The sequence below is a fragment of the Macaca thibetana genome, chromosome 12 (assembly GCF_024542745.1).
Source record: "Macaca thibetana thibetana isolate TM-01 chromosome 12, ASM2454274v1, whole genome shotgun sequence".
NCBI lineage: Eukaryota > Metazoa > Chordata > Mammalia > Primates > Cercopithecidae > Macaca > Macaca thibetana.
The window spans coordinates 52,701,458-52,716,619 of NC_065589.1; the positions used below are offsets into that span (position 1 = coordinate 52,701,458).

Consider the following 15,162-nt stretch of genomic DNA (forward strand, 5'->3'; position numbering starts at 1 on the left):
CACAAACCTAGTTAGAAACTTAGGCTGTAAGGTATAGCCTATTGCTCCTAGGCTACAAACCTGTACCACGTTACTGTACTGAATACCAGAGGCACTTGTAATACCATCTAAGTATATGTGTATCTAAACATAGAAAAGGTACAGTAAAAATATGGTATTATAATCTTATGGGATGGCCATAGTATATGTAGTCGGTCGTTGACCAAAACATTGTTATGCAGTACATGACCGTATATTAGATAGACAGTATCTGTGCTAATATGATAGTTGTACAATCAATTGCAATGTTTTTGTTCATAAAGCAAAAAATTAGAACACAAGTATCTGGCAGTAGGGAACTGGTTGAATAAATCACAGTATATCTGCATCTGCAAAAAAAGCAAAAGGAAGAGTTCTATCTACTACTGACTTGGAAACATCTCCAGAACAAGGTCTCACTTTGTCACCCGATCTCTGCTTACTGCAACCTCCACCTCCTGGGCTCAAGTGATTCTTCCATGTCAGCCTCCTGAGTAGCTGGGACTACAGATATGGGCTACCAGGTCTGGCTAATTTTTAAACTTTTTTAGTGGAGATGAGGTCTCACTATATTGCCCAGGCTGGTCTTGAACTCCTGGGTTCAAGCAATCCTCTTAGCCTCTCAAAGTGCTGGAATGGATTACAGATGTGAACCACCATGCCCAGCCTTTCCAGAATAATTTTGTTTTTTTGAGACAGAGTTTCACTCTTGTTGTCCAGGCTGAAGTGCAATGGAGTGATCTCAGTTCACTGCAACTTCCATCTCCCGGGTTCAAGTGATTCTCCTGCCTCAGCCTCCCAAGTAGCTGGGATTACAGGGGTGTGCCACCATGCTTGGCTAATTTTTGTATTTTTAGTAGAGATGGGGTTTTACCATGTTGGTCAGGCTGGTCTCGAACTCCTGACCTCAGGTGATCTGCCCACCTCGCCCTCCCAAAGTTCTGGGATTACAGGCATGAGCCACCACTCCCAGCCCAGAATAAATTTTTATGTTAAAACAAAAGCAAAGCATAAAATAGTGTATATTCTAGACTACTTTTATATAAGACCTTTTATATAAGACAGGAGGGAAAAGGATGCATTTATATTTGCATAAAGAAATACTGGAAGGATAAAAAATACATGAATACAAACATTAAACTATAGCAACTAGAGAGAAAAAGGGTGGAAAGGCAAATATTGGAATGAGATTCCTGTGTGTTTTTTCCTTTTTTAACATATTTTTATATTTGAATCAAAGAATTAAAATGAATAAAATTGAATATTTTCTTAGAATTTGGTGCCAAGTTTTAGAGCAAAGATATCTGAATAAACTTCAGCAAAGTAATGCGGTTTAGATTACAATACAGGGAAATTGCCAGTTGTTTACAGCCAATTTGCTAACTTTTTATTAGAGTACTTTATTTTTTAGTGAGACTTGAGAACTCAAAAAATCTTGAAGAAATCCTTTATGTCAGACACTGAGAACACAGTAATATGGATAGAAGTTCTTGCTCTCAAAGAGTTCAAATCAGGGAGACAAAAACATAAACATATGATTATAAGGCACAAGAACACCAAAAGCTATACACAAGGTGTAATGTGATCAGCTACTCCCATTTGCCAAGAAAGGCTTCCTAGAAGAGATGAGAGCCAAGCTAGATCTACAGGATGACTAGGAGCTTGAAGGTCATCCTGCAAAGGGGGGACATTTCAAGCACAGGGAACGGCACATGCCATGGTGTTTAGGGAACTATAAAGTTCAGGGTTGCTCTATAAAGTTCAGGGTTGCCTTTTTTTTTTTTTTTTTTTTTCTCCCTACAGGATAAAGTTTGACAGGAATAATACAGGGTGGTTTCAGGAGAATAAAAACACTCCAGGCAGCAGTTTCACATGACTAGAGACTATGGGCTGATAAAACCCTGAAAAACAAGGTGTGGACCAAGCTAGCTAAGACTGACTGGACCCAACATGGCACTGGATTTGACCTAGGTTTCACAAATAGGACCTTATTATATGTTCATTAACATACTAAATCACACACCCCCACCCCCCAGTGCCATGACAGTTCCAAGAACATCCATATTTAGTATAAAAATGGGTGGCATTGCAGATTCCCAGAAATCTCCACCTTTTTCCAGGAATTTTCATGAATATTCCACCCCTTGGTTAAGGAAACACATAAAGGTAGCAGCCCCAAACCCCCTTGTGGGTGACTCTCTCGAGTACACCCACACTCCCTTTTATTGAGGGTGTACTTTTCCCTTTGCAATTAATCTGTGTAACCTTCACTATTTTCTGACTTGTCCTTGAATTCATTCTTGCGATGGTATCAAGAGCCTGCACAGTGGCTGCAGTCAAGGTCCCACCAGCATTTGGGGACCTCCCCCAGCCCACTAGTATCAAAAGTACCAGTTCGTTAGCCTCAAAGCAACCCTTCACAACTTGGCTTTCTTTTCACCTCATTTCTTACCACTGTGGAGGCCTACAAGTTTACTGGCATATAAGATTTCACAGATAGGGAAGCCTCTGGTCCAGGGAAGCGCCAAGAGTGGCCCCTTGGAATTGTGGATGTCAAGGAGTTCTGAAGTGGGAACACTGGTGAGCTAATCAAAGTGTGGTGGCAAGAGTTTGGGTAGAGAGCAAAACTGTGACCCAGGTACATTATACCTCATAAATACTGGAAAGCAAGGCCCATGTGAATATAACTTCATTTACCAAGCAAGTATTGTGTTCCAAGCACTGTCCTCAGAGATCTTTTAATTGCATAAATGATATTACACCTTTACTTAAAATCATTGCTTCTCATGACATTTTAAATGGAAGTAATGAAACTGTGCCACAAAGAGTTAAAGAAGCCCATAACTAAAAGAAAGTCTTGAGTTTGCAGGATGGCAGATAAGAGAAACAGCTTGCTGAAACACTGAAATTCCCTCCACTTGTAAGATAATGAAGCCGGCTGAAATCAGTTGGAACCAATATGACCGATTGGAGTCTGCACAGAACAAGCCTGCTGACATCACCTGAATTTCCACTGCATGTTTCATACTAACTCGCTCTTGAATATGCACATGGGACCCATGAAGTAGCATGAAGAGGTAACTGCACATGCCTGAGGACTTTCCAGACCTCACCTTTCCTTCCGCCAATCACCTGCTAATCCCAGAATCCTCCCACTAAACCCTTTTAAATAAAATTACTGCCTTAACATCAGCATGAGGAGAAAGATTTGAGCTTGACTTGTGTCTCTTGTGAGTCAACTTGCAATATAAAGCTTTTCTCAAAAACCGGGTATCATATTATTGGCTTCTAGCACATTGGGCAGCAAGCCCCCTTTACTCAACAACAGTAAAACTCCTTTGATATGGTTTGGCTGTGTCCCCACCCAAGTGTGATCTTGCATTGTAGTTCCCATAATCCCCACATGTCATGGGAGAGACTCCATGGGAAATAACTGAATCATGGGGGTGGTTACTCCCATGCTGCTGTTTTCTTGATAGTGAATGAGTTCTCATGAGATCTGATGGTTTTACAAGGGGTTTTTCCCTCTTTGCTCAGCAGTGCTCCTTGCTGCCACCATATGAAGAAGGATGTGCTTGCTTCTTCCACCATGATTGTAAGTTTCCTGAGGCCTCCCCAGCCCTGCAGAATTGTGAGCCAATTAGACCTCTTTTCTTTATAAATTACCCAGTCTCAGGTATTTCTTCACAGCAGTGTGAGAGGAGACTAATATAGTAAACTGGTACCAGTAGAGTGGGGTGCTGCTATAAGGATACCTAAAAATGTGGAAGCAACTTTGAAACTGTGTAACAGGCAGAGGTTGGAACAATTTGGAGGGTTCCAAAGAAGACAGGAAAATAAGGAAAAGTTTGGAGCTTCCCAGAGACTTGGAAAGCTCAGAAGACAGGAAGATGTGGGAATGTTTGGAACTTCCTACATTTACTGAATGGCCTTGACCAAAATACTGATAGTGATATAGACAATGAAGTCCAGGCTGAGGTGGTCTCAGAGGGAGATAAGAAACTTGTTGGGAATTGGAGTAAAGGTCACACTTGCTATGCTTTAGCAAACAGACAGCTGGCATTTTGCCTCCACCCTAGAGATCTGCAGAACATTGAACTTGGGAGAGATGATGTAGGGTATCTGGCAGAAGAAGTTTCTAAGTGGCAAAGTGTTCAAGAAGAAGCAGAGCATAAAAATTTGGAAAATTTGCAGGCTGACAATGTGATAGAAAAGAAAAACACATTTTCTGGGCAGAAATTTAAGCCCGTTGCAGAAATTTGCATAAGCAATGAGGAGCCAAATGTTAATCCCCAAGACAATGGGAAAAATGTCTCCAGGTTATGTCAGAGACCTTCACAGCAGCCCCTCCCATCACAGGCCTGGAGGTCTAGGAGGAAAAAATGGTTTCATGGGCCAGGTCCAGGGCTTCCCTGCTGTATGCAGCCTCAGGACTTGGTGCCCTGTGTCACAGCCATAGCTAAAAGGGGCCAAGGTACAGTTTGGCCATGGCTTCATGGGGTGCAAGCTCCAAGCCTTGGTAGCTTCCACATGGTGTTGAGCCTGCAGGTGCACAGAAGTCAAGGATTGAGGTTTGGGAACCTCTGCCTAGATTTCAGAAGATGCCCAAATGTCCAAATAGAAGTGTGCTGCAGGAATGGAGCCCTTGTGGAGAACCTCTGCTAGGGCAGTGCAGAAGGGAAATGTGGCATGGGAGCCCACACTGAGATCCCACTGGGGCACTTCCTAGTGGAGCTGTGAGGGGTCCTGTAGACCCCAGAATGGTAGATCCACAGATAGCTTGGACCGTGCACCTGGAAAAGCCACAGACACCCAACAGCAGCCCATGAAAGCAGCCAGGAGGGGGCTATACCCTGCAAAGCCACAGGGGTAGAGCTACCCAAGACAATGGGAACCCACCTCTTATATCAGTGTGACCCAGAGGACATGGAATCAAAGGAGATCATTGTAGAGCTTTAAGATCTGACTGACCCACTGGATTTCAGACTTGTGTGGGGTCTGTAGCCCCTTTGTTTTGGCCAATTTCTCCCATTTTGGATAGGTGTATTTACCCAATGCCTGTACCTCCATAGTATCTAGGAAGTAACTAACTTGCTTTTGATTTTACAGGCTCATAGATGGAAGGGACTTGCCTTGTCTCAAGATGAGACTTTGGACTTGGACATTTGGGTTAATGGTAGAATGAGTTCAGATATTGGGGGACTGTTAGGAAGGCATGATTGTGTTTTGAAATGTGACAACATGAGATTTGAGAGGGGCTGGGGGTGGAATGATATGGTTTGGCTGTGTCTGCACCCAAATGTCATCTTGAATTGTAGTTCCCATAACCTCCACATGTTGTGGGAGGTAATTGAATCATGGGGGTGGTTACCTCTATGCTGCTGTTTTTGTGATAGTGAGTGAGTTTTCATGAGATCTGATGGTTTTATAAGGGGCTTTTCCCTCTTTGCTTGGCACTACTCCTTGCTGCCACCATGCAAAGAACAATGTGTTTGCTTCCTCTTCTGCCATGATTGTAGGTGTCCTGAGGCCTCCCAGCCCTGAAGAACTGTGAATCAATTAAACCTCTTTCCTTTATAAATTACTCAGCCTCAGGTATTTCTTCACAGCAGTGTGAGAATGGACTAATATAGCCTTCATATTCAGGTCCCATAAATTCTGCCCCAGCCTACATCTCTGACTGCACTCTGTAACACCTCTCCCTTTCATAATGGCCTTTTTTCAGTATCTAGAAAGTGCCAAGCTGCTTTATGTCTGTAATGCCCTCTATCCTTTGCTCCTTTGCCTAAATCCTACTTATCCTTCTATTGTAACTTTAAATGTTACCTCCTAACCAAGCCTTTCTCCTAACCAGCTCACCACCATCTAAATTTTACTTCCAATTAAACACTTGATATATTTTCTTTCATATCAGATTTTGTCATTGTGTTTATGTATTTACTTGTTTAAAGAAGATTTTATTCCCCTCATGAAACTACAAGCTTCATGAGAGTAGGAATTATTTGTTTTGTTGAGTACTTTAAAAAGTGCCTGGCACATCGTAATCCACAAAGGCTTGTGAAAAGAATGTATAAATTTAATCCTCGTAACAACTTTGCCAAATGATATTGTTATCCTTCTTTTCAGATGTGGAAATTGAGGCTCAGAAAGGTTAATATCTCCAAATAAGGGTCTATATCCAAATCCTATGCTCTTAAGTCATATATTGTCTCCCAAATGAAGACAGGCTTCTCGTGAAAATGGCCTAGAAGTGGCATAGGGAGCTAAAGATGATAAAACCTATCTCTTGGCTTTGGCTTATGAGGTATGGACAAAGAACAGCCTCTGTTGGAGGGAACTGAGAATGAAGTAAGGTCCTTGGGTTTCCAATTTTAAAAGATGTGATGGAGTGCCCTGTGAAAAGGTTGAGGGCACAGAGGAAGTGGGTTTACAGATAAATAGGAATGAGTTAGGAGACTGGACAGCTGTAAGAAAATGAGCAAGGAGAGTGGATGAGACTTCTCGGCACCCATGGGGATAAAAGGATGAATGCATGGTTGACTGAATGCAAGTGTAGACTTAAGTATTTAGTGACTGTGTGAACAAGAAGCTTGGACAGAATTAGAGGAGCTGAACTGCCTAGGAGTATCAGGAAGTACTCAAACAGTATTAGGCTATAGTACTTACTGTATACTCCTTCAATTTTTGTGAGCACTATTCTCCCTGGAGGGACTTCTACTCCACTAATGTGGCCCATCTGCTCCTCATCAAGTTCTGGCATAACCTCTAGTTACTCTACCATCTACTGCTTCACTTCTGTTAACTTAGCTCTATCGTGCTGCAAAGGTCAGGGGCAAGAAAATAAATCATGATCAGTAGGGAAAGTAGTAACTACACAAAGAAGGCCAGGAATGAATTTTTCAGAGGATGAGTTAAAAGTTTCTGAAGCATGTTTCATACCACCTCTTACACTCTCAGTAGTAGGTAGAAACCTGGGTGTAGTCCTAGACCACTTAAGAATGTGCTAGAGTTTAGACCTAAAAGGAATGGACATCAATGGTTTTTAAAAACATGAAAGTACCCAACTTCAGACATATATTCCATTATAGTTAAAAAGCTGTATACTTTTTACATTCAGAGATGGGTAGAAAGTGAGGGTTTAGTGTGTCAATCACTAAAAAGCAAAATATTTAGTACTGCCTTAAGAGTTGCTAAGAAAAACTGTACCTTACAACTGGAATCCAAATAATCCAAAACAGATGTAAAGTATGTAGAAATAGGCTGATAGCTCCTGAATGATGACAACAGCTGGCTCCCAGCCACTCTGCCTAGAAACAGTTGCTAGGCAGCATGAGATTTGCTCACAAATGCACTTTTCACCCAATAATCAGTATTATAACACACATGCCACTCTCCAGTTTTTCTGCTCCTGTGTAGTTTAAAGGCAAAAGACTCTGGTAAATATTATTTATGAAGGCTAATGGTCTCAGGGACAGTAAACCAGGCTAGGCTATTTCCTGCACAAAAAGATGAAGACCTTTGTCTTCTAGGTCTAGGAGTGCTTTAGAAAAGTCTGAAAGCTACATATTTCATTTGTTCTTAATTTATTTCAGGCTGAGTATAAATGTTATCTAGGGACCAGGATAATGAAATAATAGAGCTGAAACTTACTCTCTTTCAAGTTCTTTTTTTGGTTCACAAAAAGCCAATACTGCAAACCATTTCATTTAAATTCATTTAAAACATATCTAGGTAGACAGAATTTGAGAATTTGAACTATACAAAGGAAACAAAGATATAATCATTCCAGAATTTTAAAGTTTTCCTTTGTTTTATATTTTCTTACTGCTCATCAAAAATTTGAAGTTCAAATTTTTATAGATTCAACCATTTTCCACACAAAATTGACATTATTAGGATAAAGCAAAGCTGGATTGCCTAGCTTATGGATGATATGGATGACATAATATGACAATTTTGAAAGTTTGATGCTAGTAATGTGCTCAACAATACGAAAAATAAAAGGTAAACATATGATTGTCCCTGTTCTGAATGAAGTGCATTCTGCTACATCAACACATTTACTGGAAGTACTACCTTCAACACTTCCAAAAGCAATCTTTTCCTCAAAGGAGCTTTTACCACATTCCCATTTTTGCCAAAAGCACCTGGTCCTTCAGACTTAAATCTTAGAGTCATAATTGCTTCCTGCACTACATATTCTCCAAAATCTAATAACCAAATCTTGGTTCGTATCCCTTTTACTTTCTCTTCTACTAACCCATTCCATCTACTAATGCTTTTCTGTATTTACTTTATTCTATTTTCCAGAAAAGAATACAATTTCTCTATTTCTCATAGTTTAATGTGGGAGATTGGTTAGAGTGGTGGGAGAAACTATAGGGAAAGGAGCAGGCCTTCTGAAAGGTCAGAAGGCTCTGGCTCTGCATGGCTTTGGGGGAGAATAGCTGAAGGCAGCTGTTCTCTGACCCTGAGGCAGAGGGCAAGGAGTAGGTACAAGGAAGTGTAGGGGAATTTATCTGAAACAGGCTTGTTTACTTATGTTGTCCAGAAACCAACCTTTGATCATCTGCGTGCGTGACTGCTCCCTAAAAGTGGGAACAATAATGTTAATTACCTGCAGATTGTGTTTGCTCCAGGCTTTTGGCATTATGTCTGTGCTGAACGAAGCAAGCAGCTCCAGCTTATGGAGACTACTCACTCTTGGGCTGCTAGTGCCGGGCAGTCCCCTAGCTGCTCTTACACTTCATACCTGTGTCTGAGTACTCCTTTCATCCATTGCTTGGCCAGGGTCTGTGGGATGGACCTGGCAGTTAAAGCTAACATTTTTAAGTTTGGAATTAAGATGATTCAATCTTAGCCCCTGAGCTGCCTAACAAACTTTCTGATTCTAGCCACTCTATCCCTTCCTCAAAATTTCTGGCACATAGTAGACACCCATATATTTATTTATTCACATGTAGTAGACACCCATATATTTACTGGTTCCTTAGAAGGAAGACACCAAATAAATACATCATTGTCTACTACATGCCAGGAATTTTTGTTTCACCTGGAATGCCCCTAATGCTTTTGTTTCTAATCAGTCTCAAATTTAGTTACCCCATAAAACTGTTCTAAATTCCCACTTTCTCCATGGCACTTTCCTCACTCCTTCAAACTCATACTAATGATGAGAATGCCCCAACTAGTATCTTTCAAGTAAATTGGCATCTTCATGTGTTCTAGAATGCTAGTCAATCAAGAATCTTAAATTATGAAGAGTTCATGTTTGTATAGTGCTTATTCTGTACCAAGCACTAATCTACATACTTTACATCTATTACATTTAAATATCACGACTTCTTGAAATAGATACTATTATAATCTCTATTTTTCAAATGAGGAAATTGGAGCATGGAGATGCTATATGATCTGCCCAAGGTCACACAGTAAGCAGTAGAGCTGGGACTCAAACTCAGACAACACTGGTTTCAGAACCCATGCTCTAAACCAATAATCCTTATTATGAGTTCCTTCCAGTTTTAAAATTTCTACACATTATTTGGCCAACCCCATCATTTGACTGAAGAGAAACCAAGGAGGAGAGAGATTCAGTGACCTGCTGAAAGTTGCATAACACAGAATTTTTCAAAATTTAGTGTGCATATAAATCACGCAGAGCTCTTTAAAAATGCATACTCTAATTGAATAGGTATAGGATGAAGGCTGAGATTCTACATTTCAAACAAGCTCCCACATGATACTGATTTTACAAACCATGTTCCACACCTTGAGTAGCAAGAACAAAGGGAAATGCTAGCTGAGACTGGAACTCAGTTCTGATTTACAGCATCCAGTGCATCTGGTACAGTAGGTAGGAGGGAGAAAATGTGACTGAGAAGTTACCGGGAAAAAATCTACCTCATTTTCAATCACTCTAAATTTATTCATGCCGAAATAGATAACAAATTCACCTTTTAGTAATCCAAATACTAAACATAAAAAAGTTGCTTAAAATGTTTTTGATTATTAAAGTAGTGACAAATGAATAGTAAATAAGATGCCTTCAATGAAGACTCTGTTAAAATTTTAAATCCTGAAAGTTCCTGAAATTTAAATGATCCCATAGCTTTGAAGAGTTATAATATCAATAATTCTCCTTATAGGAATATATCATAATAAATACTCCAAACAAAGAAAAATATTTATGCACACTGATACTTATCACTGTTCATAATCATTTATAAACAACTGTAACCAACTTCAGTATTTAACAATATAGAATAGTAATACAGAAAGATGCACCCTTGGGAAAACATAGATTAACAAAATAGATCTAATTTAACTTAACAGAAGGATAAATTAAAACACACACATTTAAAGTTAACTTCCCTGAAGAGACTTAAATAACCATTGGCGATCTGGGAATAGGAAATAAGCTTCTTATTTTTAAAACCATCCTATTTCACTATGCCTTTTAAAATTTAATAATTTTCTAAAAATATTAAAGGTTTTATTACTGGCTTCTGTGTAAATAATTACAAGATGTAATGGTTATAATAACCTTATGACATTAAGTATTAAACTAAAAGATACCCATGTTATAAATACATTTTTAAATCATTCAACACCTTTGGTAATAAATAAATTTATTACCAAATAAAGGTATTACATAAATACATTTTTAAGAGCATTTAATAAAATACCAATAATTGATAAACTTAAACCAACCAGTTCTATGTTAATCCTTTCTCAATTTGTATAGTTTATTTTAAAGCTATATCCCACAAAGCATCATTCAATAAAACTATTGCATCCCTGGTCCCAGGAGTAACATCAATTTCTAGCAGGGTTCACCTTTAACAGTAGTATTTTATATTTTCAATGAACAAGACCCCATATAAGTTCAAACACCTTTCCTATGTACTCTGTCTTCTAATTCTGTTTTTAGTTCATGGGTTTCATTTGTACACTCTCACTAACCAGTCCTAATGCTACAACTATTTTTTAAAAATTGACAAAAATTATATATATTTATGGTGTACAACATGATGTTTTGAAGTATGTATACATTGCGGAATGGCTAAATTAAGCTAATTAACATATGTATTACCTCATGTATTTGTGATGAAAACACTTAAAATCTACTCTTTAAGCAAATTTCAAGTGTATGATACCTTTTATTAAATACAATCACCATAATATACAAGAAATCTCTTGAATTTATTTGTCATAACTGAAATTTTGTGTCCTTGACCAACATTTCCCCAATATCCACTTTCTACAACCCCAGACCCAGGCAGCCACCATTCTGCTCTCTGCTTCTATGAGTTCAGCTCTCCTAGAGTCCACATTTAAGTGAGATCATGTGGTTTTTGTGTTTCTGTGCCTGGCTTATTTCACTTAACATAATATTTTCAAGGTTTATCCATGTGATTGCAAATGGCAAGACTATCTTCTTTTTTTAAGGCTGAATAGCATCCATTCATCTGTTGATGGACACTTAGGTTGAATCCACATCTTGGTTATTGTGAACAGTGCTCAATGAACATAGGGGTGCAGATATCTCACCAACATACTTTCCTTTGCTGGATCATATGGTAGATCTATTTTTTGAGGAACCTTCATACTGCTTTTCATGCTAACTTATATTCCCAGGAACAGTGTATAACAGTTCCCTTACCTTCCACACTTACTCATCTTTTTGATAATAGCCATCCTGATAGATGTCAGGTGATATCTTATTAGCGTTTTAATTTGAATTTCCCTGATGATTAACGATGTTGAGCTTTCTTTTTTTCATATACTTGTTTGGTCATTCATATGTCTGTTTTGAGAAATATCTATTCAGGTTCGTTTGCCTTTTTTTTTTTTTTTTTTTTTTTTTTTTTTAAGATGGAGTCTCACTCTGTCGCCCAGGCTGGAGTGCAGTGTTGTGATCTTGGCTCACTGCAAGCTCCATCTCCTGGGTTCATGCTATTCTCCTGCCTCAGCCTCCTGAGTAGGTGGGACTACAGGTGCCCACCACCATGCCCAGCTAATTTTTTTTTTGTATTTTTAGTAGAGATGGGGTTTCACCATGTTAGCCAGGATGGTCTCGATCTCCTGACCTCGTGATCTGCCCACCTTGGCCTCCCAAAGTGCTGGGATTACAGGCCTTTTGCACATTTTTTAATTGGCTTATTTGCTTTCTTGCTATTGAATTGTTTGAGTTGCTTATATATTTTAGATATTGACCCCTTATCAGATGCATGATTTGCAAATATTTTCACCCATTCTGTAAGTTATCTTTTCACTCTGTTGATTATTTCCTTTATGTGCAGAGCTTTTTAGTTTGATGTAATCTCATTTGTCTATTTTTGCTTTTGTTGCCTGTGCTTTTGAGGTCATCTCCAAAAAAATCATCCCCCAAAGCAATGTCGTAGAGCTTTCCCCCTGTGTTTTTTCCTAGTAGTTTTGCAGTTTCAGATCTTATGTTTAAGTGTGTTTCATCTATTTTGAGTTGATTTTTTATATGGTGTGATCTAAGAGTCTGATTTCATTCTTCTGCATGTGGATATTCAGTTTTCCCTACACTATTTATTGAAGAGATTGTTCTTTCTCCCATTGTGTATGCTTGACATCTTTGTCAAAAATAAATTAACTATAAAGGCGTGGATTTATTTCTGGGCTGTCTATTCTGTGTCCGTTTTTAATGTCAGTACCATGCTGTTTTGATTACTGTAGCCTCATATTATGTTTTGAAATCAGACAGTGTGATGCCTCCAGCTTTGTTCTTTTTGCTCAAGATTGCATTAACTCTTCAGGGTCTTTTGTGGTTCCATACAAATTTTAGTATTATTTTTTCTATTTCTGTGAAAATTGTCATTGGAATATTGATGGGGATTATGTTGAACCTGTAGATCACTTTGTAATATGGACATTTAACAACATTAGTTCTCCTAATCCATGAACACAAGATATCTTTCTGTGTCTTCGATTTATTTCATAATGTTTTATAGCTTTCAGTGTACAGATCTTTCACCTCTTTGATTAAATTTCTTCCTATGTTTTGGTAGCTACTGTAAATTGGTTTTCTGGATTTTCTTCAGATAGCTCATTGTTAGTATACAGAAATGCTATAATTTTTTATATGTTGATTCTGTATCCTGCAAAATAACTTAATTTATTTTTTAGTGCAAATTTTGTTTTGGTGGAGTCTTTAAGGTTTTCTATATGTGAGACTGTTGTGATATAGAAAAACCCGAGTGTTTTTCCTACTCTCTACTTTCACACAGTCACTCAACACCTCTGACGTCAGATGTGTGGATATTTGTTTTCCTCTACATACCAAGCAATTTTCTGGCAGATTCTGTGGCAGACACCAGCTCTAATTCAGTTTAATTCTGATACTGTCCCACAGGAGATAGTATCAGATCCCACACGTTAAGGGTTTGATCCTACAAGACTGCCCCAACTTCAGATGCCGACTGCAGACCCCAGGCTGTGGCCTGATCAGCTGACTATAAATTGGAGTTCCAATGACTCCCACCTTGAATTCTATTAATTTGCTGGAGCAGCTCACAGAACTTGGGGAAACACTATATTTACCTCCACTCATTTACTATACAGAAAGGATACAAAGAGCCAGATGGAAGAGATGCATAAGGTAAGGTATGTGGGAAGGCACATGGAGCTCCCATACCCTCTCAAGTCACTTCACCCTCCAGGAATCTCCACTATCCATTCTGCTATCCAGAAGCAGTTCCCCAAACCCCATAGTTCAGGGATTTTTATGAAGGTTTCATCATGTATGTATAATCAATTATTAACTCCATTTCCAGCCTCTCTTCCCTTTCCTGATAATGGGGAATAGAGGAGTGAAAGCTCCTATCTTATAACTATGGCTTAGTCTTTCTGGTGACCAATGCCCATCTAGGAGCCCACTAAGAGTTGCCCCATTAGAACAAAAGATGCTCCTATCACCCTGGAAACTACAAGGGATATTTAGGATTGCTGTGTCAGGAACCAGGGTCAAAGACCAAATATTAGAACAAAAGATTCTCCTAGCATCCCTATCACTCACGAACTTACAAGGATTTTAGGAGCCCTGTTCCAGGGAATGGGGGCAGAGACCAATACGTATATTTCTCATAATTTCACAGCCTTCACTCTGGTCTCTGGCCATGGACCCCTTACAGCAAAATGATCACATCTATCTGAGCATTTATATTTAGTGTCACATTTATACAACAGATATAGCAAATACCTAACATTTGGAGAAGCCAGTGTAGGGTAGGGGTAGATTTAAAGAAACAATGAATTTTCCCTAAAAATCCATTATATACAGTTTCATATTCTGGCCCCAATTTGCTTATTCTCTTTCTCTGTTGATCTACTGCTGTTTGTACCTTACGATAAACTTGTGCAGAACTATTTAGCATAGGAATAAACTGATGGCTAGCTAGATCCAGGTCCTTCTTAAGCCAGTCATTTTCTATAGATATTACATCCTAAGGAGGCTTTACTTCAATCTCTCTGTACATTTTTTTTTTTTTTTGAGACAGAGTCTCGCTCTGTCGCCCAGACTGGAGTGCAGTGGCGGGATCTCAGCTCACTGCAAGCTCCGCCTCCCGGGTTCACGCCATTCTCCTGCCTCAGCCTCCCGAGTAGCTGGGACTACAGGCACCCGCCACCTCGCCTGGCGAGTTTTTTGTATTTTTTACTAGATACGTGGTTTCACCGTGTTAGCTAGGATGGTCTCAATGTTCTGACCTCGTGATCCGCCCGTCTCAGCCTCCCAAAGTGCTGGGATTACAGGCTTGAGCCACCGCACCCGGCCTCTCTGTACATTTGATCATCAATACGGTATTATCCTAAGACTTATTTACATGAGGTAGTTGAATCTTACCAACAACACCTATATTCCACTATACTGCAGGGGCAGCAGAAGAAAACCAGCATGATTTAGCTTTTTAAAATTTTTTTGCACTGCAACTACTGTATGTATCTACTAAATTAGAAACTTGCATCTAACTAAAATGATATGTTTGAATATGGCTGGCTTGATGAACAAAAAGATTAGAATTTGATGTTCTCTGTCTCCAATGTGTCTTCCTCCTTATTTGTTCCCAACATCTAACTTTCAATTCTAGTATTAGAAAATTTCCAGGTCAAGGCCTT

General features: G+C 39.1%; 1 protein-coding gene across 2 annotated transcripts in view; it reads right to left on the reverse strand.

Moving 5' to 3' along the window:
• C12H2orf88 (chromosome 12 C2orf88 homolog) overlaps nucleotides 1–7,332 on the reverse strand; it is a 59,585-nt gene extending 52,253 nt beyond the window's left edge. Inside the window, exon 1 of one of the 2 annotated variants that reach the window (XM_050751930.1) lies at nucleotides 7,225–7,332. The gene's annotated coding sequence lies outside the window, so the exon portion shown is untranslated. The remainder of the gene's footprint in view (nucleotides 1–7,224) is intronic. The other variant, XM_050751932.1, reaches the window with a different exon arrangement.
• Between the last annotated feature and the right edge of the window lie 7,830 nt (nucleotides 7,333–15,162).